The following is a 22,475-nucleotide window of genomic DNA, read 5'->3' as shown; positions in this document are numbered from 1 at the left end:
GAGCGCGTGTGCGCGCCTGTGGAATGAAGGGCACTTGTTGAGTTTGGGAACTTTCAGAGGCTTGAACTTCTCACTTTGGACGCAGCGGAGCTCTCTCATCATCATTATCATCAGGCGACATGGATTCCTGCTGACTTTTCACTTCTAGGACTATGTTTTTCTTTGTCGAAGTGTATGTTGATTGTCTTTAGTGTTTTACGCGTCAGACGCGCTCCGTTACAGCGCGCAGGAGGAGGAATAAATAACATTACTGCGAGGATGAAGAAGACGTGCCTTTAATCGATTAATATCTATAGGAGAGTTCATGTTTGGTGGAGAGAGATAGGACGCTTTACTGAAGGACGTGTCGTGTCGCTATTGGACGTTTATGGACTATCTTCGGACTTTAAACGAGACTGGAGTCTAAAGAGACTGGAGACTGGAGAACATCGCTGCTCTCAAGGTAAGACCATTATTGCATCTTAAAAGACATGCTAGAAAAAGGCTACAGTATTATAAACACTGCCGACTGTCACACTGAAGCCTCACTTTGACTTTATTCTTCAGTGGCTCAGATGAAATAACCTGTGTGTGCTGTAGTGGACTGATGTGATGCACCTGCGCAAACTGCCCTCAGATCATTATTATTTCCCCACCTGTGGTATATGATAGAGGTGTTTGCACTGCATATGATTTATGATCGTCTTCTGTAAGATTTGTTAGACCAGTAAAGCCTGTCTGATGAGGATAGTGTGGTTCCTTAAGTTAAGTTTGTTTAATTACGTGTGTTTTCAATAGCAGATCTATTCTAGATCAACTCACTCATTAAAATTATTCTGAAGAACAAAATTGTTAGAGCTGAGACCTTTTCTTGTTAACTTGGATGATTGAATCAGTCATTATTATTTTTAATGTTGTGTTTCTTAATTATTTCAAAATGTTGTCCCAATATTGAATGAATCTAAAAGTCTGTTAAATGGCAGCTTTCATTGTGACAACTTACCCCATATAGTATGACAAAATGCAATATGAAGTGTATTTTCCTGCTTACTTGATTAGCATGTCTAAAGAAAATGCATATATTTTACTTGATAGAAATGCAAAACTTTTTTTTAATGATGATGATGATGATAGTGATGATGACATTATTATTATCAAGTTGAGTCAGGATAATAAAAAAAATGTTTGTACCTTAAAAGTGAGGGAATTTAAGGTGGAAAGCATTTTATTGGTATACTTTTTGTTCTCAAGTAGAGAATTTGAGTGGATTTGAGATCAGGTTTCAGTTTTATGGGTCAGGCATAAACATTTTTATATTAGTACCTCAAGAAAGTTAAAGAAGATACTTTTGTCTCTCTGTAAGACAGTAAACAATGCAAAAACCACTGCCACTTAAATAAGTAAATACAGAAACTTTAATGGCCACTTCCATTCTGGACAGTTGCCCTTGAATTGGAAGAAGGACTTCTGGACTGATACAGAAAGCACATCTACATCTTCAGCAGTCTGTTGATCTGTACAGTAAATACAACCCACTGATTGGCTGGCAGAAGGTGCATCAATCCTTTGATTGGTGTAGTCAGAGAAACTGTTCCTTCAGTCTCACCAGGACAACTGATTGGATGAGAGACCAGAAGCATTAAAGTTCAAGTGTAGGGCAGCAGATCAACCTGATTGAGTTCTGTTGGTCTCTGCTGGTCTCTTTCAGTGGTGCAGTCAATAGTCCTGGATTTTACAGTAGCCCCTCACTGCAGAACAAAGATCCAGGGGGCGGGGTTGGATCCACATCTAGGGGCTGGAGATGGGTGGGTTTAGGGGTCAGTGGCTGGAGATGGGTGGGTTTAGGGATCAGTGGCTGGAGATGGGTGGGTTTAGGGATCAGGGGCTGGAGATGGGTGGGTTTAGGGATCAGGGGCTGGAGATGGGTGGGTTTAGGGATCAGGGGCTGGAGATGGGTGGGTTTAGGGATCAGGGGCTGGAGATGGGTGGGTTTAGGGATCAGGGGCTGGAGATGGTTGGGTTTAGGGATCAGGGGCTGGAGATGGGTAGGTTTAGGGATCAGGGGCTGGAGATGGGTGGGTTTAGGGATCAGGGGCTGGAGATGGGTGGGTTTAGGGATCAGGGGCTGGAGATGGGTGGGTTTAGGGATCAGGGGCTGGAGATGGGTGGGTTTAGGTGTATGTAAGGTGGGGGCAGTTGGATCTGGATCCAACCTCTCCCCCTGTATCTTGTGTTCTGCAGTGAGGAGCATCTCGGATTTTAGGACGATCCTCCACCAGTCTGTTTGTCTCCATCTGCTGGTAGTTTGCTAGCACTTGCACTGTTTTATTTTTTTCTCTATTTCACTCCTCATTGGAGTTGAATGGGCATATATTGTGTGATTTATGGGTATATTGCTGCCAGAAATGTGGTGAATATGTGACAATGACAGTGTTTTATTTGATCCATTATATAGTCATAAATGAACATTTGACTGCTAATATATAGTTTGTTTATTGTGTACAGTAGCTCTGCTTGGCTATATGCACTTTTCATTATTGCTTATGCAATCCTGATGAGAAGTATTTGCTCTCATTATTTTAGTGCACATAAAATTATTAATCGTGAGGATTTTCTTGAACTGATGCTCCCAGAAGATGCTGAACATCATTAAAATAGTTAATTGTTCTAAAAGTCTCCACTGAGGTCAAAACATCAGGACTGCGGCAGTGCTGTGGGCTTATAATGAAAGTAATGACTCGCACTGTTTGTAACTGATACTGGTCATTAGGGCAGTGTTTTATAGGCTAATATGGATTGTGTTTCTACGCAGGGTTTGGAGTCTTTTCAAATATGAATCGGTCTGATAGTTTGGCTAATATTTTCCACATGGACTCTTTGAAATATTTTGAAAAGCTTCATATTTCTTAGTCCTGTGAGCTTCCCTTACTTTGAACGAGACCTGGAGTGTCCACTCAAACCAAGTAACCAGTTAAACCTCTTCAGCCAGCGCCACTAAACCATTGTTATCTCAACTGTGTCTTGTATGGCTGTATTTGAAACAGCACATTACTTTACTATAGCTGTGACAGATGAACCAGAAGTAATATTAGCCACAATTGTTGACATATCCCAGTCTGACAAAAACCTTATAAATCTCTCAGTATGCTATATTACTTCCAAATATTGGCTTCAATCTCTTTTTTTCAATTTGTTTTCTTTAAATTAGCATAGGTTGTATACACAAGATGTTGAATTGGATATTCAAGACTCATATTTATTGAAAGGGGAAGATAAACCAGTTTGTGACTTGAGTAAAAAGTGTAAAACATATTTTATTAGAATAATTGTCCAATTTTAAATGATATTAGACAATGTTTTTACTCAGAAAATACATTTTTAAAAAGGTCTCTCTCTGAAGAATTTTAGAATTTTATTATTGATTAAATTGAAAGATTCTACATGATTTGTATCAGTACTATTGTTGTTACATGTATGTTTTTGTATAGTGACCTCACTGATCTGAGCTCATGCACTTCACATTCACATATTACATTTGAGAGTATTATCCACAAATAATGCTTTATTTCACTCAAAAACTGAGGTGCATAAGATCATATCAATAAGGGCTTACAACCAAAATAAATACAAAACCTGCGCTAACTGAAAGAATGCAAAGATTGAATGTAATATTTGGTCATAATGTAGCAGAATGAGAGAATTTACAAAAGACTGGGCGGTCATTATTGATTAAATCAAGGATTTTCAGCACAACGCAAGGGTTAAACATGCAACCAAACGATGCCATGTGATGTAGCATCATGCTATTTAAAATATTCATTGCTGCGTAATTTCAAATGCAATAAAAACTGTACGGAAAAAAAAATCTCCAAAAAAATTCCACTAACCCTAAAAAAACAAATGTAATGTGTAATTTTAAGTACAAATAAAACTCCTGTAAACAATCATTACAAAGAATTCCTTCATATTAACATTAATGTACATTAGTGCATTGGGCCTTATTTTTACTGAGTCTTTCTAGTGTTCAGCAGCCAGTGTCTGTTCCAAACACAGCCAGAAGATGGCAGCAGTGCTCTATTCCTAAAACGCCTGGAGCAGGAGGTCATGCAGAAGCAACAAGTTTGTACAATCTGAATTTTCTGCATCTCATTGTGTTAGAAAATGAATAAGCACGTGACATCGGTAGATCACAGCACATTTTGACACCATTTAAACATCGCACCAAAATTTTCTCTTGTCAGCTGTGTTTTTCCACTCTCTTGTGTTTGCAGGTATCAGTGATACGTTTCTTCATCTACATCAGTCACATCGTAATCATACTCTTAAATCCTCTGGATTACAGTAATATCTCAGTGTTTTAGTTTATGCTCAGCAGTCATACTGAAACAGCAAGCAGATGTGAACCTCACAGTGGCAATCAATCACACACATTTACACAAATATACTTGCAAAGACATTTTGAAGTTCAACCAAATAAAGATTAAATTACTGTATTTAATTTGACCAGTTTAGACAGACTTGATATATAATATGTGTGTGTGTATACAAACACACACACTTGGTCAGAATTGTTGGGACCCTTGGTAAATATGATCAAAGAAGGCTGTGAAAATTAATCTGCATTGTTCATCCTTTTGGTCTTTTATTTAAAAAATTCACAAAAATCTAACCTTTCATTGGATAATAAGAATTTAAAATGGGGGGGAAGTATCATTATGAAATAAATGTGTTTCTCTAATACACATTGGCCACAATTAACGGCACCCTTTTATTCAATACTTTCTGAAACCTCCATTTGTCAGTTTAACAGCTCTATATTTTCTCCTATAATGTCTGATGAGGTTAGAGAACACCTGACAAGAGATCAGAGACCATTCCTTCATCCAGAATCACTCCAGATCCTTCAGATTCACAGCTTCTTCTCTTCAGTTCACCTCACTCATTTTCTACAGGGTTCAGGTCAGAGGACTGGAATGGCCAGCAGATGCTTGGTTTTGTGCTCAGTGACCCATTTTTGTGTTGTTTTTGAGGTTTGTGTTTGGATTATTGTACGGTTGGAAGATCCAAACATGGCCCATTATAAGATTTCTAATAGAATCAGTCACTTATTGATTTTTATCTGTTGGTATTTGATAGAATCCATGATGCCATGTGTCTGAACAAGATGTCCAGGACCTCCAGCAGAAATATAGGCCCACAACATCATCTTGAGTGTTTTTTAGTTTCATCTGACCATAGAAGCCAGTCCCATCTGAAGTTCCAGTCGTGTCTGATAACTGAATATGCTGGAGTTTGTTTTTGGATGAACTAGGAGAATTTTTCTTGAAAACTTTGACAATTTTTTTTAAAAGGTTTTCTGACCCTGAAACTAAACCTTTTTCTGTAATTCACCAGCTGTGGTCCTTGGAGAGTCTTTAGCCACTCAAACTCTCCTCCTCACCGTGCATTAGGACGATATAGACACACGTCCTCTTTCAGGCAGTTTCATAACATTTTCTGTTGATTGGAAATTCTTAATTATTGCCCTGATGGTGGAAATGGGAAGTTTCACTGCTCTAGCTCTTTTCTTAAAGCCACTTCACTAATTTGTGAAGCTCAATTATCTTTTGCCGCACATCAGAAATATATTCTTTGTTTTTTCTCATTGTGATGGATGATTAAAGGAATCTGGGCTTTGTTTTCCCTCCTATTTATATTTTTGTGAAACAGGAAGCCATAGCTGGATAATTTCCTGTTCATAATCACCCTGGAGTGCTCAAAATTGTGAATATGAATGGGAATATACTTTAGAGATATTTTACTCGTAAGAATTTCTAGGGGTGCCAATAATTGTGTCTAACATGTATTTGAGAGAAACATTTATTTCATAATGATATTTCCCCCCATTTTCAATTGGTTTAGTTCAATGAAAGGTAAAAAAAAAAAGGATCTCAAGGATTATTTTGGAATGCGATTAATCGTTTGACAGCACTAACATATAATTTGTGTGTGTGTGAATGTCTTTTGAATTCATTCTGATATACTTTCTCAGACATTTTGTCCCTTGAAGGCAGATCATTGTTCAATATTTCATCATTTGCTTGAATGGTAATGATGAAAATGTACGAACTGCTAAAACTTTCAGTGCAGCAAATCTCAGTATTTCTCATCTGATATGCAGCTGTTTATCCCACAGGCAGTGCTCCAACTGCATTTTATTATAAATCTTTGGTTTTAACCTTTTGTCCAGAAGGCTTTGGAGGTGTTTCTTAACGTTATTCTTCATTTGTTAGCAGCTTTGTGAGGGCGGGTTGGTTTTAGATCTCAGTTATACCTAGTTCCGCTTTAATAGGATTAGGCTTTGGACTGCAGGGGTTTGTGTGTGTCAGCCAGCTCGATCTGCTTCTAGGATGTCAGGTGAGCTTCAAACTATTGGAGAGGCATCATGTTGTTTACACTCTTTCAAAGGGTATTTCCAACTCGCATGTAATGTAATCTGACAGTATTCTGCTGAGAAATGGTTCCTACAGGAACAAATTAAAAAGTAAGATCTACATAATCTTTGCTTCTTTTTATTTTCATGCATTTTTCTCCTAGCGTTGGGTGGCTTATATAACCAATGAGGGACTAGTTTGCGCAAACATAACATGAAGCAGGTAGAGTCTAAATAAAGGTCCAGATAGATGAAGGCCGGTGAGCCAAGAAAACCTTCAATGTGATGTAACTAGTACAACCACCTACACTTGAATGTTTTAGTGAAAACAGAAAATTGTTTCTTTCCTCCAAAGGGTTTGTTTGACATTCAGCTTGTAGTTAATGGTATTTAAAAAAAAAATAAAAAAAAGAAAGTTTTTCTTATGTGTCTCTGCATCAGTGTCTCAGCAATGGATGCTCTGCAGTGAATGGGTGCCGTCAGCATGAGAGTCCAAACAGCTGATAAAAACATCACAATAATCCACACCACTCCAGTCCATCAGTTAACATCTGGAGAAGACAAAAGCTGAATGTTTGTAAGGAAGAAATTCATTATTATGATGTTTTTTTACTTTACACCATTGGTTCTGGCTAAAATACGAGTCTATAATTCAGATTTGTCATAGCACTTGCATATTATTGCTCTTTTGTTGGTTTTGATTGCTTCTATTGTCTTCATTTATAAGTCGGTTTGGATAAAAGTTTCTGCTAAATGACTAAATGTATAATGTTTCCTCCAGTGAAAAAGTCCATCTCCTGTTGTGTCTCACATCAAAATCCAGCCACATATTTGTTTACAGCTGTTTTGGCTTGTAAACGCTGCTTGATCTGTGCAGATTTCTCTCCTGATTCAGAACAGACCACTTTTTACTGGAGGAAGCCTTATGGATTATGCATTCGTATTTTAGTTAAAAACATCTTAATGATGGATTTGTTCCAGCTTTTGTCTTCTCCAGATGTTAACTGATGGACTCGAGTGGTGTGGATTATTGTGATGTTTTTATCAGCTGTTTGGACTCTCATTCTGACGGCACCCATTCACTGCAGATCATCCTTTGCTGAGTAAGTGCTATATTTCTCCAAATCTGATGCAGAAACAAACTTATGTTTGGGTGAACTACCCCTTTGTCTCAGATGTTTGTTCTAAAACCAAATTTAGCTGTTTCAGACATCGATGAGATGTCATCTGAAAAGGTGATTTTTTTTTTTCTCAGAAGACCGGTTGAGAAGTCTCCATTTAATCTCACTGCTGTTTAGGAGAAGCGGCTCACAGATGCCAGCTTGCCGTCTTCCTTTAGGGTCTGTGTAGAGTAAATACACGTGTGATTGAACGCTCAGGCTAGTGATGCAGCGTCAGATGTAAGACACGAGGGCTTCCTTCTGTAAGGCTCCAGGGTGTTTTTTGTTTCAAGCACGGATTTGCATTGTGGCGAGCCAACTGGATAACAAAGTCCATAAAGCACAGTAGAGCATTACTCTTGCTCCTGAAACGCAGACTATTCAGCGTGTTTGACCGGCAGGCTTACTGCTCCCCGCAGCTTTAGACATTTTTCACTGTCATCTGCTGCTGTTGGGAGTATTGCAGTGTTCACACAGCTAATAGACTTAGATAATTGATATTAAAAATATTTAGATTTATCAATATTTATCAGTTTAGATTAGGCATTAAATTAATTTAATTTGGGTTTAAATGCTTTATTTCTATGCAGCGTTTTTTTTCTTTTCTCTCTCTGTGTGTCTTCTGGACTTTTCCACATGATCACGACTTCAACTGTAACAGTACAGCTCAGAATGATTAGTTAATATTAAGTAACTTACATTTTAGACACAAAATGCTTGGTCAATCATATTCCACAGCTTAAACTAACTCTTAGAGACAAGTTATGAAAGGAAAACATCAGGTTTCATCCAGGTTCCTCTACTGGGTCTTGTAGTTGTGCTTCAGTCGCAGATTTTGTGGTGTGTAATATAACTTACTGTTTTTTTTTCATTTGTAGATGAATAAATAGGAACAATTTCAGGCCATTTTCCTCAATTCAAAAAGAAACATTGGGCTGTAGATGTTTTGACTAGTTCTGTATTGTGTGTATGTGTGTAATTATGGATGTTATTTAACCCACGTGAGCTGTTACTGTTAATCTTGGCCAGGACGCTCTTGTAAAAGAGATTTTTAATCTCAATGTGCTTCTTTTCCTGGTAAAATAAAGGTTATAATAATAATAATAATAATAATAATAAATTCCCTATTTGTAACTATTTGATATAGGCTAGGGTTTATAAAATTTCCAGAGGCGTTTTCACTCATTTCTCACACAATTATGTCAAAATGCACGTTTTTTTTGTGAGTGATCTCGTACACACAGTCTTAAATGAGTTTAAAAAGTCCTAAATGACCATTAAGAGTTCAAAGAAAACAGCGCTACTTTTAAAGTGAAACCTGCTGCAGTCTGTGTCACTGACTATGTTTACATGTGCACCAACAATGTCATTATTTCCAATAATTAGAGTAAGGACTTAATCGCAGTAAGATGTTTACATGACACCAGCAAACCTCACTCAAGTTTACATGCAATTTTCAATATTCTGATTATTCGCTAAAGGTGTGGTTTTTCTTGCGTAGAAGTGATGGTTCTACCATATTTGTAAGAAGGAGTTGAATTTACAGCTTTAGCTATATGGAGTTTACACAAGACTAGATAATGATCTGAGATATCATCGCTTTGCTGCAAAGTTTCAACACCATTAACATCAATTCCATGTGACAGTATTAAATCTAGAGTTTGATTTCGACAATGAGTAGGTCCTGACATGTTGTCTAACCCCGTTCAGAATGTCAATGAATGCTGATCCTAATGCATCCTTTTTATTGTCAACGTTGATATTAAAATCACCCACAATTAAGACTTTATCTGCAGCCAGCACTCTGATAGAAAATCCCCAAATTCTTTAATAAAGTCTGTATGGTGCCCTGGTGGCCTGTATACAGTAGCCAGCACAAACATCACAGGGGATTTATCACTAACACGTGTTTCTCTAGATGTTATATGAAGCACCATTACTTCAAACGAGTTACACTTAAAGCCTGTCTTCTGTGAAACACTGAAAATATTGCTACAAATTGTAGCAACACCTCCCCCTTTGCCTTTAGGACGCGGCTCATTTTTATAGCAGTAATCTTGGGGGGTAGACTCGTTTAAAATAATGTATTCAACTGGTTTTAGCCAGGTTTCTGTTAAACCGAGCACATCTAGTTTATAATCAGTGATCATATCATTTACAAAAAGCGCTTTAGTAGAAAGGGACCTGATATTCAATAAGCCAAGCTTTATCATTTAGTTTAGCCAGTCTGTCTGCTTCCTGACCTGGGCCCCAGTTAGTCAAGTACGAACTCTAAGACTATGTGGCATATTTCTAGAGAGAAGAGCAGCACCACCCCAGGAGGGATGAAGAGCATCTCTTTTCAACAGGTCAGGTCTGCCCCAAAAACTCATCCAATTGTCTATGAAACCTATGTTATTCTGCGGGCACCACTTAGACATCCAGCCATTGAGTGACAGCAGTCTGCTATGAATCACTCCGGTAAGCAGGGAGCGGACCAGAGCATATTACAGTGTCTGACATCGTACTTGCAAGTTCACAAACCTCTTTAACATTATTTTTAGTGATCTCCGACTGGCGAAGTCAAACATCATTAGCACCGACGTGGATAACAATCTTACTGAATTTATGTTTAGCATTAGCCAGCACTTTTAAATTTGCCAAGATGTCAGGCGCTCTGGCTCCCGGTAAATATTGCACTATGGTGGCTGGTGTCTCTATTTTCACGTTCCGTACAATAGAATCACCAATAACTAGAGCACTTTCATCAGGTTTCTCAGTGGGTGCGTCACTGAGTGGGGAGAACCTGTTTGATGTTTTGATCGTAACGGAAGAGCGGTGTTTTGACCCGTGACTAGGCCGCCTCACAGTCACCCAGTTGCCTCACAGCACAGTCATATATATAAAATGGCAAAAAGCACTTCTTGTGTTTTTTGCCTCAAGTTTGCATGCCTGTAACTCAAAAGGTATTAAAGATACCTTAATATCCTTTTAGATTCTGGTCCTTAACAAACTTAACTTTTCTTATCTTAATTTTAAAGGCCCTCAATTGTTCAAACCCAGAGATATGGAGATCTTAATGCGGCTCCGTGAGTAAACTGGAAATTGTCTCTAAATCTCGGGTGGAAATTGCCATTTTGACCCCCCACTACAAAACAGTGGATTACTCAGTAAATATACTTCTATGAATTTACTTCTTCCATTTAATATTTTGGCTTTCATTGCTATTTATGTTGGTCTTTCTACAGGACAAAAATAAAATAAAAACAAAAATCAAAAAATTGAGCTGGGGAAGTTTTATTGAGAATTCAACTTAAAATACAGTACAGTATTTGAGCATGACAACTATGTGATGTCATGAATATGCTAATTATTCATGGTGATGGCGCAGTGGATAAGACACATGCCTTTGGTGTGAGAGACCCGGGTTCGAATCCACTGTGAGACACCAATGTGTCCCTGAGCAAGACACTTAACCCCTAGTTGCTCCAGAGGCGTGCGACCTCTGACATATATAGCAATTGTAAGTCGCTTTGGATAAAAGCGTCAGCTAAATGAATAAATGTAAATTAGCGACATTTAACGACCTCAAGCAAGTTTAAGTTACTTTCCCTTAAGTAATAGTTTGGCCTTGCACTTCCAGCTCTTTTGACATCCAATCTAAAGACATTTATTCCACATGCATGTGTCACAACATTACAGTATGTATAGAAGCTCAGAAAACATCGTCCCCGTTCTGTTCCCCCGACGGTGGCTTTAGGAAGCAACAGCTCTTAATGGGGATGGATGGCACCATTATGTAATTCTAGACAAAAAGAACAGATCAACTTAGAGGAGGGGAAAAACTGTGAGGGTAAGAAAACAAACAATGAAAAGAACATTCAAAGTTTTCTTTCCACTTCAGCTCAGTGTTCATAAAAAACACACTTTCTGCTTAGTTCAGCCTTCCCTCTGGGGACTGAAATCGAGAGTTTGGCCTTGGAGAAGGAGAGGGAGGGAGACTTGTGTTTTTGTGTCTAATTGTCGTGGTGATTGAGAGGGAGAACAGAATGGAGAATGAAAGCGTGAAAGAGAAAGGGCCTTCGGTAACACGCTAGTACCCATGACGACGGGCCCTCCGGGGACCGGCCCCCCTTTTGGAGCTCCAACTCCAGCTAAACACCCGCTAATTGGGCCACTTCGCTTTGTGTGCTTCTCCACTGATCCTCATGCCAGAAATATCAACGTCCTTGTTAATTCTCTGTCGTCTAATCATTTTCTCTGGAGCTGGTTTGCGAGTCGTTAATCGCGCTGCTATAGATTCCACCCCTGATCATAAGGAATCCAGAACGTGTGACGGAACAGTGGAATCACGGCTCGTATAAACTCTGCAAAGTAAATTATACGAAAGCGCTCCGTCTCCTTCATGGTGGTGAGAGCTTTTGGGAGGATCTTAAGCAAACGTAAACCTTTTGTGGTGATCACAGGCTTCAGACCGGTTTAGTCGGCATGCACCAAATCAATTCAGTCTGGAGAATGTTTATTGCTGAACTTTAGTCCAAAGCAAGATGGGTTCACTTTTTTTTTTTTTTGAGTTTCCTTTTGAATACATTTATTTTTACAGCACAGGCTAATCTCTCTTCCTAGTCATAGTTTTTCAAGTTGAACTCAAGTTTGTGACTGTATAATCAGAGTAAAAAGTTTATCGTTTTTCAATAAGCATCAGTAAAGCATGTAAACAAACAAATACATATGTGACCCTGGACCACAAAACCAGTCACAAGTGTATGTAAGGTGGTTTTCTCAATATTTAGATTTTTTTGCACCCTCAGATTCCAGATTTTCAAATAGTTGTATCTCAACCAAATATTGTCCGATCCTAACAAACAACAATCTCAATTTCGGAAAATGTACCCTTATGACTGGTTTTGTGGTCCAGGGTCACAAATAACAATAAACAGTAAACAAATGTAGTTGTGTAAAAATACTTTATTTTAATTATGTAAACAGGAATGTTGAAAAATATTATTAATGTAATGTACTTCTTTCTTTTCTAAAGTTTTGACTAATGAAATCAGGAGATATTTTTAATAAAGATATTTAATTATAATTTATAGGGCTCAAGTACACATCAGATGTTACTCTAGAACCTGTTGCCTGTTAAACTTTTTATTCAACAGCAGCTGATTTAGTAGTTGTTTGACTTTCGAATATGATTGTTTATAAGACCGTTTTCACACTTGACTCAAGTTTGTCCATCTTCAGCAACGTCACACTGCTTTAGATCACATTCTGTTGTAGTGACTGATGAAACCTCTCTTCACAAAGACAAATGAGTTTGTACAAAAGTTTACTCTGAAACGGATGTCAGGTCATAACTGAATTACCTTGTACTGTAAACTCAGAAAAATGGAAAAAAGTAAATATTTAGGCCATTATTATATTTAAAAAAAATGTACTTCATTCTCTTTGGAGGTCTGAAGGAAATTGAATAATAATTTTAAAACAGTGTGATGATTGAATAATATATATTTTAAAACAAAATCCAATTAAACTGAATTAAATAAATATAATTTAAGAAATTAAAATAGCATTATTTTTTAATGTACACATACAAATATTAATATTAATTTATTATATTAATATTAAAATTCAAATATTATTTTTATTTTTAAATATAATTTATTTTTTATTTATTTGCTGTCAGTTGTGTAAGTTTGCATGCCCTTGTGTTTCAGAGTTTGACTGCATGCAACTAGCAGATCGAGAGAGTATTACATCAGGGAATTTGAAAGCAGCATAATTGCCTTACAAAAGAGCTTTGCAGTAAATGTTTACTGCCAGTCCACTAACACTACCTGCTATTCTGCACACCAGCCTCCTGCTGAGAGGAGAAAGCTCTGCTGCTGCGAATCAGACTGCTTTTAACATGATGCTGAACTTCATCTGTTTTATTAGGGTAATATATACTGTATAATTGTGAATATCAACCCAGTTTATGAGATAGTGGTCCAGCAAAACATCATGTGAGCTTGTTTACTGAAGATGACAAATAAGATGGATATTAAGGGTCTGGAATCATTATTATCTTAATTATGTATTATTGGCATTGGCAGCTGTTTGTTCAGGTTACTTTGGGCCACACATCTCGTAATAGTGCAGGTTAATGTTTTATAGGTTGTGTAAAATGCTGAAGATTTTATAATATTCAACAGTAATTTCGTCGTCTTTCTAGAATTTTACTGTGAAAACAATGGAGATAAGGTCATTGTCCTTTAATTTAATACATTAAAATCTATTATGCTGCATTGTGTAGTATTGTGTCTATCTGTCTATCTATCGTTTTATCTATTCTGTCTATCTATCGTTCAAGTTTATTTGTATAGCGCTTTATACGATAAAAATCGTTGCCAAGCAGCTCTACAGGAATTTAAGTTTCCACAATATATTTATATATTGCAGAACGTTAATGTTTAACTTATGGCACAATTTGGTAATTCTGTATGTTGTCTGAGCATTAGCATAAGTTGTCCTTTAAAATATTTATGTTAAAGTTTTATAATCAATTAGGATGGTTTTGCTGTACTGGTGTACAAAGGCAAAAACAGTAACTATAAATTTTACAATATTTAAGAAATCTTAATATAAAATACTATACTCCTCTATTTCTTAGGTTCAAGTGTGTGTAAGGATTTGGAAACAAGCAGAGTACGGCTGTTTCTAAAGCATGCAGCGCCACCTGCTGTTCAAAACTAAGCTCAGAATCGATTCCAGAGGAATCGCGATGCATTCGGAAAATATCAGAATTGATGCTGAATCATTTCTCGATTCGCGATGCATCCATGTATTGTCCCAGCCCTACTAAGTATAAAAAGACTTTAAAATAAAATACTTAAAATTGTCAGTCCTTCTCTTCCAGGCAAGCTGAATATTAATGACTCATTATGCACAACACAGATTTTTGTCCAATCAGATTCTCTGTAGAATGAGAATGTCCTGCCCCCTGTAACTCACTAATAGCGAATCACTGTTCATGACTGTGGTATTGCGACAGATATATTTTACTTTATTCTCAGCTGATTGGTCCAGTTTCGGTCTGCGATCTCTTATCCTAAAAACCAATGCATTTTCTTGAACCCAAACAACAGTTTGCTCAAACACACATTTGCACTGAAACAGGGTTTATCGAGGCCATTGGAGGAATTGAAAGATCCACAAAATCTCTAGAAACTCTATTTGCATCAAATGAAACAATGCAAATCATGCGATTACGTGTTGCCCCTCCAGCACTTCCTGGCCTCTCTGAACCCTGCGCTGGCGTCCCGTCCAACCTTGGGTGAGGAATTTGGGCGCTCATTCCTGTGAACCCATAAATTCAGTTGTGGTGTTTTGGATTTTATTTCTGTGTGTGTGTGTGTGTGTGTGTGTGTGTGATGATGAACAACAAGATTTCATCATCGGTTTTCATCAAGCAGTGTGTAAACTTGAGTTTATCTGTGCAGAATTCATCGTTCCATGAAGTCTCCTGCAGTTTATGAACAGTGTCTGGAATGCTCTGTAAATAATCTGATTTCTGAACACTGCTGTTAGTTCTGAAAAATGTCTGAGTGTCAGTTTTTTGAGTGGTATTTCAGGTTGGAGTGGGATCAAGATTTCTCTTTTACCCACGCTGCTTACAGTTTTAATCAATTAGTGTGAATAATACAGACCTGTTCTCCAGGCTTCTTACACTGAAGAGGCCCTGATAGAGAGATTACAGTTTGATTCGTCATGCTTGCAGGCATCAGGGTTTAATCCTGCCGTCCTCTCATATGCTGGACAGTGGTGTGGCTTCAATCTGAATACTCTTCCCACCGTCGACATCGACTGGTTTCATAACCCATAGGAACTCTTGGGTACCAGATTAGGGTTCTTCAGCTGGTAACAATAGCAAGCCTTTTCGGTGCCAAGTAGAAGCATATTTATGAGGTTCCATAAAGAAGCATGCTTTGAAAGTGCTACCCTAGTGAAACATAAATATACTTTGCCTAAATGTATTTGAAATCAATTTATTTCATGCTAAGTATACACCAAATACATTTACATATTTATGCACTTAATAAAAATGCCCTGCAATTGTACTTTTGGTATACTAAACCGGTATACTTAAAGTCTGCTAAATTGGAGCAACTAATTTTGTCCTTAATGCACTTTAATTGTGCAGAAATAGTGCTGAAGTACACGAAAAAAAAAAAAAAAGTTGAGCCAACTTAAAATTTTAAGGCAACCAGCTTCAACAGATTTTTGAGTTCTCTCAACTTATTTTTGTAGGAGATTCTCAACTTTTTGTTGTATAAACTTAAAACAACAAGTTGAGAAAACTCAAAAATCTGCTGAAGCTGGTTGCCTTAATTTTAAATTGGCTCAATGTTTCATTTTTTTTTTACAGTGTATATTTTGACACTATATCCCTGTTTAATATTGTAAAGCTGCTTTGACACAATCTACATTGTAAAAAGCTCTATATAAATAATGGTGACTTGACTGACTATATTTGATCGTGTATCTTGCATTTACAGACGATATTCATTTACTTTTTATTTATTTACCATTTTTGCTTCCACAAATAACCTTTCAGTAAGACGTGAACCATGTTTTCCTTAGTGTGCAGATTATTTTAATGATCTAAAGAACCTTTTTCCATTATAAAGGACCTTTTGTGGAATACATGTTAAAGATTCTTAACTGAACAATTGATGCCAATAACGGACCTTATTTTTAAGTAAAGAACCTTTTAAAGAACCATTTTTTTGTGTTAATTGGTTCAAGAAAGGTGTAAATTTAACACATGGCTGGTCAATGTAAGTGTTTGTTACATTTAGTTTTTTTGGGCGAGAATGTGCTTTCCTGATATTGTTGTTTTACTCCTTAGGCACATTGGATAGTTTATAATGTTACAAAGTTACTGATACCACAGCCAGACGTTTCAAGGCCATCTAATCAGGTCTTCCTGAATTGTAATAATACATTGTATACTTTATGCAGAGGGATTTTTTTTTCTGCTGTCAAACATCCACTTTTAGTAAAATTAAACACAATTTACAAGAGCCTTTTTAAAAAAAACAATTAAACAGCGCTTCTATTACCAGAGATCCTCGTCTCTGAAGTGGCTTCAGATGATGTGAAAGGTGTCCTAGTGAAACTGGTGCTCAACCTATAGAAGCAGCACACAGCCAGGAGGAGAAAGGCCTCAGAAAGCTTCATTTCTGATGGCTAGGAACAGTTAGTGCATGCATTTTTTGGAAAACGTTGCTCCAGTCCACATATTGCACAGAGCATGTGAAATAAACATAATGCATTGTTTCTCTGGTCAGGGAAACATGCCTCCTCCTCCAGACAGTGCTTATTATACAGTATCTGTGTAAATGTAAGCCTCCTTAAAATGATTAGATTTTTTATGCTTTTAAAAGAAGTCTCACCAAGGCTGCATTTATTTGATCAAAATGCATTTAAAACAGTAATATTGTTGTGAAATATTGTTACAATCTAAAATAACTCTTTTCTGTGTGAATATATTGTAAACTGTAATTTATTTCTGTGATCTGCAGCTGTATTTTCAGCATCATTACTCCAGTCTTCAGAGTCACATGATCTTCAGAAATTATTCTAATATACTGATTTACTGCTCAACAAACATTTCTGATTATTAGCAATGTTGAAAATAATTGTGCTCCAGAATATTTTTGTGGAAACTGATACATTTTATTTTTCAGCATTCACAGATGAACAAAGTTCAAAAGAACATGAATATATTTGCTTGTTTGTTTAATGTTATTTATGTTGTTCATGCCCCATTATCAGACTGCCCTGCATTACCTATCGCTCTTTCTTCAGAATAAAGACCTGAATAAACATGAAACCTCTCGATTAACTCCTGTTCATACCTCGGCAACTCAGAAGTTTCTTCAATCTGCAGAATGTCAAACCTAGCTTCCAGAGGACAGCGTGGTTTTCATTTGCTTTGATGTTGGCCTTCCCCATGTCTTTCTGCGTGTTCATTTAAACCGTGGAAGACAATCAGCACTAATGGATGAAAAATGTGATAAACATTGGAAAGAGACTGGTTTGGGGTCATGATGCTCTCTGGCTGGAAGATGAAGAGATGAAGTTTCGCCAATAAATGTGATGGTCTGTCCTTGAAGGGTTCAATTCTTAAAGCGAAAATAATAAAAGACAGTCATCATCTTCTCTGTCTTCACATTAAACCAGCTTGTAGTGTCCTAGTGAGATCAAATTAAACCTGCCCAATTTTACCTAAAACCATCTGTACTATTTTTATCTGACATTAAATAACCTAATATGAAAATTACACTGACATTCAAAAGTTTGGTAATACTTAAAGCCTTATGTGTAATCCATTATAAAAGTAGTTTTAATGCATTAATTATGCCTTGTAATGCACCTTATAATGCATTGTACAGTCTCATGAATATTCTTAACCACAGTTAATTAACATTTATCAATTCATCGTTACACTGTTTTAAATTTAGTTATATTTACGACAAGATATAATGTATTACAATGCACATTATGAATAATTAGAATGCCTTATACCCTTTAATAACCCTGTCTAATGCATTATTCATAAAAGCTTTAAGTAAAGTTTCCGCATCAGTAAGATAGAAAACACTTATTTTAAATTGTAATCATATTTCACAATGTTACTGCTTTTACCGTATTACTAATCAAATAATTGCAGCCTTGGTGAGTAGGTCCTGGAGTGCCGATGTCCTGTAGAGTTTAGCTCCAACCCTAATCAAACACAGCTCAACAAGCTAATCGAGGTCTTCAGAATTACTAGGGCTATAGCCAGGTGAGTTTTTTATTTTTTTCAGGGTTGGAGCTAAACTCTGCAGGACATCGGCACTCTAGGACCGACATTACCTACCTCTGGTCCATAACATACTTCGGTTAAAATTTCTCAATGGTAGTGTAAAACAGCACCCTTTTACCCTGTCAAAAACAGGTCTGTTCACAGCGAGCCGTTTCAGTGCATGTTCCTTTAAATGCTAATGAGCTCTGCTCACCCCGCCCCTCTCTTCCGTGGGGTGATGAGATGTTCTCTGAGACTATAACTTTAGCCGCATTCGTCGCAGAACTTGCTAACAAGCACGTTATTAGAAAAGGCGATTTGCAAAGATTCATTAAAAAAAACAAAAAAAACATCATACTCATTCTTTTGTAGGTGAGGCTGGATCACGAATGATTTGCGCAAACATAAACACATTTAGGTAGACCGGGGGCGCATTCCCTTTAAAAACAAAAGTAATCCACTGTGTCTTCAGCGGCTCAGATGTTGGGAGTAAATGACATGCCATGTTCATTATTACATCCAACAACAAAACACCTCAATCCTGCTCTGGCGTCGAAACAATGGCGGACTGATGACAGCTCACTCACGGCGGGTCTAAGAAAAAAACGCTAGTGTCAATCAACAATTGTGGGAGAGGCCTGGGTCTGTGTGACGTCACACAGACAAGAATCTGAGAATGGCTTGATCTGAGAAAGGGGTTATGATTTTTGGGGATTTAAAAAAAAAAAGTGGGTGGACTTTTATCATTATAGGGTGGTTGTGTACACACACTGCCAACACACATTTCAGTTCAAACGACGTGTAAACGTGAACTTTTCAAAGTTAGTTTTTTAAATAATCACTATTTCATGAGGTTCTTTTGAGGTTTTTCAGCCCTGATTTCATATCTTCTCACGTGCCCATATCGAACGAGGCTCGCTGGTGCCAGATTTGAGTTCCTTCATCCATCACATCCTATTTCTGTTGGTTGCAGGTCAGAAAGGAAAGCAAGCGGGGAATTTGGAGGTATAAAAGAATATGCGTATTCCCATGTGGATGAGATAAATTGCTGTTTATGTTTCAGCGTAGGCTGACAGACATAATGTTCCTTTGTTTATGTTTTGGATGAGGACGTGCCTGGCAGCGGTTGCTAGATACATGTTGAGACAGCCAGAGCTGCTGTATGACTGTACCGCCGTTTCCCAGAATGGCAAAAACTGGCACCTGAAGGCGTTTGTCATGGGATCATGCGATCTGAGCTCGAAAAGTCGCATTTGAATATATTTATTTGAATTGGTATTCCTCCTTCGCGTGCAGAAATGCAACAGCTAACTAGATCTTGGCGGCCAGGCTTTGCTAATGAATATTGAGATGGGCCCAAATGGAGTATAGAGTGATAACTAAATGAGAATTCAGCTCCTCTGCCTGCTGTTTCTCCCTGATGGCCTGCCGTTCGGAGCCGTCATCAATAGCTGGAAAGGAAATAATCCACAGTGGGACAGGAGCCCCGACTCAAGCCACTTCCCACGGAAAGAGCCCATCGCGGCGGACACCAGCGCACAGGAACCGCAGCAGACCAAAATAAATGCGAATCCTCAATGTTAAATCCAGCTTCCCAGCGAGTAGCATTTGAGGACAGCGTGGTTTTGATTTGCTTTGATGTCGGCCTTCGCCGTGTCTTTCTGCTTGTTCATTTAAACTGTTGAAGACAATGGATGAAAAATGCGATAAACATTGGAAGGAGGCCGGGTCGGGGTCACGATTGATGAAATTTCGCCAGTGTTTCCTCTGAAACTGAAGCGTGCGCATCTATGGGAGAAAGCGGCGAAGATTATGCAACATGTTACTCAACGGTTCCTGCACAATGCAGATGAAATGGCAAATGTATGTAAGCTTTAGCTGATTCATTCCAGGTTTCTTCCATGCGCAGTGAGTTTGAGGAGCTCTCCGGGAACAGATCCGAGAGGGAGGGGACGAGGGGAGCGGACGTGCTTCCAGAGCTCAAAAATGTCGTCCTCAGAAAAACCGGCGACCTGAAAGAGAGCCATGTTTGCTTTGGATGCAATCGAAAGTGTCACTGAGCGATAACAGATCTTTCTCTGTTCCTGTAAATGACCCATTGACAGACGGAAAGGAGACCGTCCTTTGTCCTCATGTCATCGCAGTGCCAAAAAAGAAAGGAGGGCAAAAAAAGAGCGCTTCCTCTTGTATTCGTTCTATTTCGGTCTTACTGTAGGATTAGAGGTAGTGCTTCTACATTTCTTTAGTGTCCAGAATGAATGAAGGTGTTATATAGTGTTGTCACAATACTGAGATTTCTCATTTTGATACAATACCTTGAAAATGATCGATATTCAATACCAAAAAAATTCCTCAACATTAAGGGCGTAACATTTGAACAGTATATACTATATGTTAATTCATTTTTGACCTGTATTGTCTGAAACTCTTGTTGTCTGAGATATACTACTACTGCATCAGCATCTTTTCCTGAACTCTTATTTACCTCTAGCAGCATGTAATCATATTTGTTGCTAATTTTAGATGGTAATCCTTGGAAATTAAAAACGTTAATCACACAGAGTGACGGTTCTGTTTTGTAACTGACCTTTGAGTCAAACGGGCAGAAAATATCCGCATGAGTTACACAAGCCGAGATTAGAGGAGTTTGGTGTCACAGCAGCGTTATGTGTGTGTGTCCGAGAGAAAGCGTTTCACAATCGAATGCGGCTGGTGTGAAACACACTCACATCACAGATGTTAAACTACCTTTTTATGGGATATTCCTTGCTGTCTCTGACTGCCAACATAAAGATGGAAAGTTCCAGCCTTGGCTTCTGATTGGTCGATACAACATTTTAGTCATGCCAAAAATTTGCAATATAGTAACACTTTTTTTTTAACTTGTTATCAGTACTTTTTAAGCTATGACTATATTAACAATACAGTGATCCCTCTCATATCTTCTTGCTTTAATGTCAAGTTTGTGATTTCTGCACCATCAGTCCAGTCTGACAGGAAAGGACAAGTCCTGCAGGAATGATATATTTTTGTAGGCCAGCGCAGGAGTTCTCATCACCCTGGTTCCCTCGACAAATCTAGATGGGTTTTCTATCGCCATTTGGATTATTATAGACCGACAAAAGTTTAGGATTTGTACATGTTTTATTCATCATGATAATCTTCACAAATGAGAACATCTTTAATGAATTTTGCAGCCTAAAACCCTAGTAGAAATAATATAAAAGTAATATATTTAAAATACATTTATTTTATATTAAATACAGTTCAAATCAATTAACATGTTTACTGACATATAGCTTGAGACTTATCGATATAAAAATAAACTTTATTGGGAGTATTACTTGTGCACAAAGCACATTTCTTCTGCATAGTGACTATTTTATATTATATATTTCACTATTTTATGCCATAGAATAAAACGTGAAAATGTCATGAGCTTTTGTTGAACACATCTTGTTTCAGGTATTTAAAGTGCCAAAATATGACACCTAACCGGTTCATATTTTGGTTTTGGGAGTCCCCAGCAACAGGTGGACATGCATGCAAGGTCAAAAAACACTTTCATTGCCTTATAATATACATTTATTTTTTTACCTTGCTTGCTTAACGGCTCCCAAACGATTTGCTCAACGATTAATTTTTCCAAACCCCTCTTTTGTGACACTAATCTGCGGTGATTGGTCTCATTTCCATTTCATCTTGCCTGATAAAGCAGTGTTTGTGAGGCAGTCCTGGGGAAACCGCTCCAAAAGCGGCATCTAGTGGCAAAGAACGAATTTGCATTTTCATTCAGACCAACACGAAAAGACCAACAAGTGTGTGGCAATATGCTAATGTTTCATGTTGACGTCAACACGAAACGGCTTGGGATTCGTTTTAAAAACGACTCATTTCAATGATTCAGAGTTGACTCTTTCTTTTGAGAGACAGTAACTTTATACACGATGCACTTTCAGATTTAAAACTTTGCAGGATGTTTTCATTCACTTAGAGCTGTTACACACTGCATGAAATCCATAATAGAGGCACTTTGATAAAAAAAAATCCATTAAAAAACCCCATTGACTTCAGGACGATGGAGCTGAAAGTACAAAAATGCTCCTAAAATTTG

The 22,475-nt window shown here is 37.7% G+C and overlaps 1 long non-coding RNA gene across 1 annotated transcript in view; it reads left to right on the top strand.

Moving 5' to 3' along the window:
• Positions 1-22,475, top strand: part of LOC306857639 — a 72,782-nt gene continuing 50,307 nt past the window's right edge. The window contains exon 1 of the long non-coding RNA XR_013783126.1: positions 1-442. This is a non-coding gene — a long non-coding RNA (uncharacterized lncRNA). The remainder of the gene's footprint in view (positions 443-22,475) is intronic.

This window comes from Barbus barbus (genome assembly GCF_936440315.1).
Source record: "Barbus barbus genome assembly, chromosome: 38".
In the NCBI taxonomy this organism is placed as follows: domain Eukaryota; kingdom Metazoa; phylum Chordata; class Actinopteri; order Cypriniformes; family Cyprinidae; genus Barbus; species Barbus barbus.
Note: the sequence above shows the minus strand (reverse complement) of the source record. Positions and strands in the feature narration are given on the sequence as shown.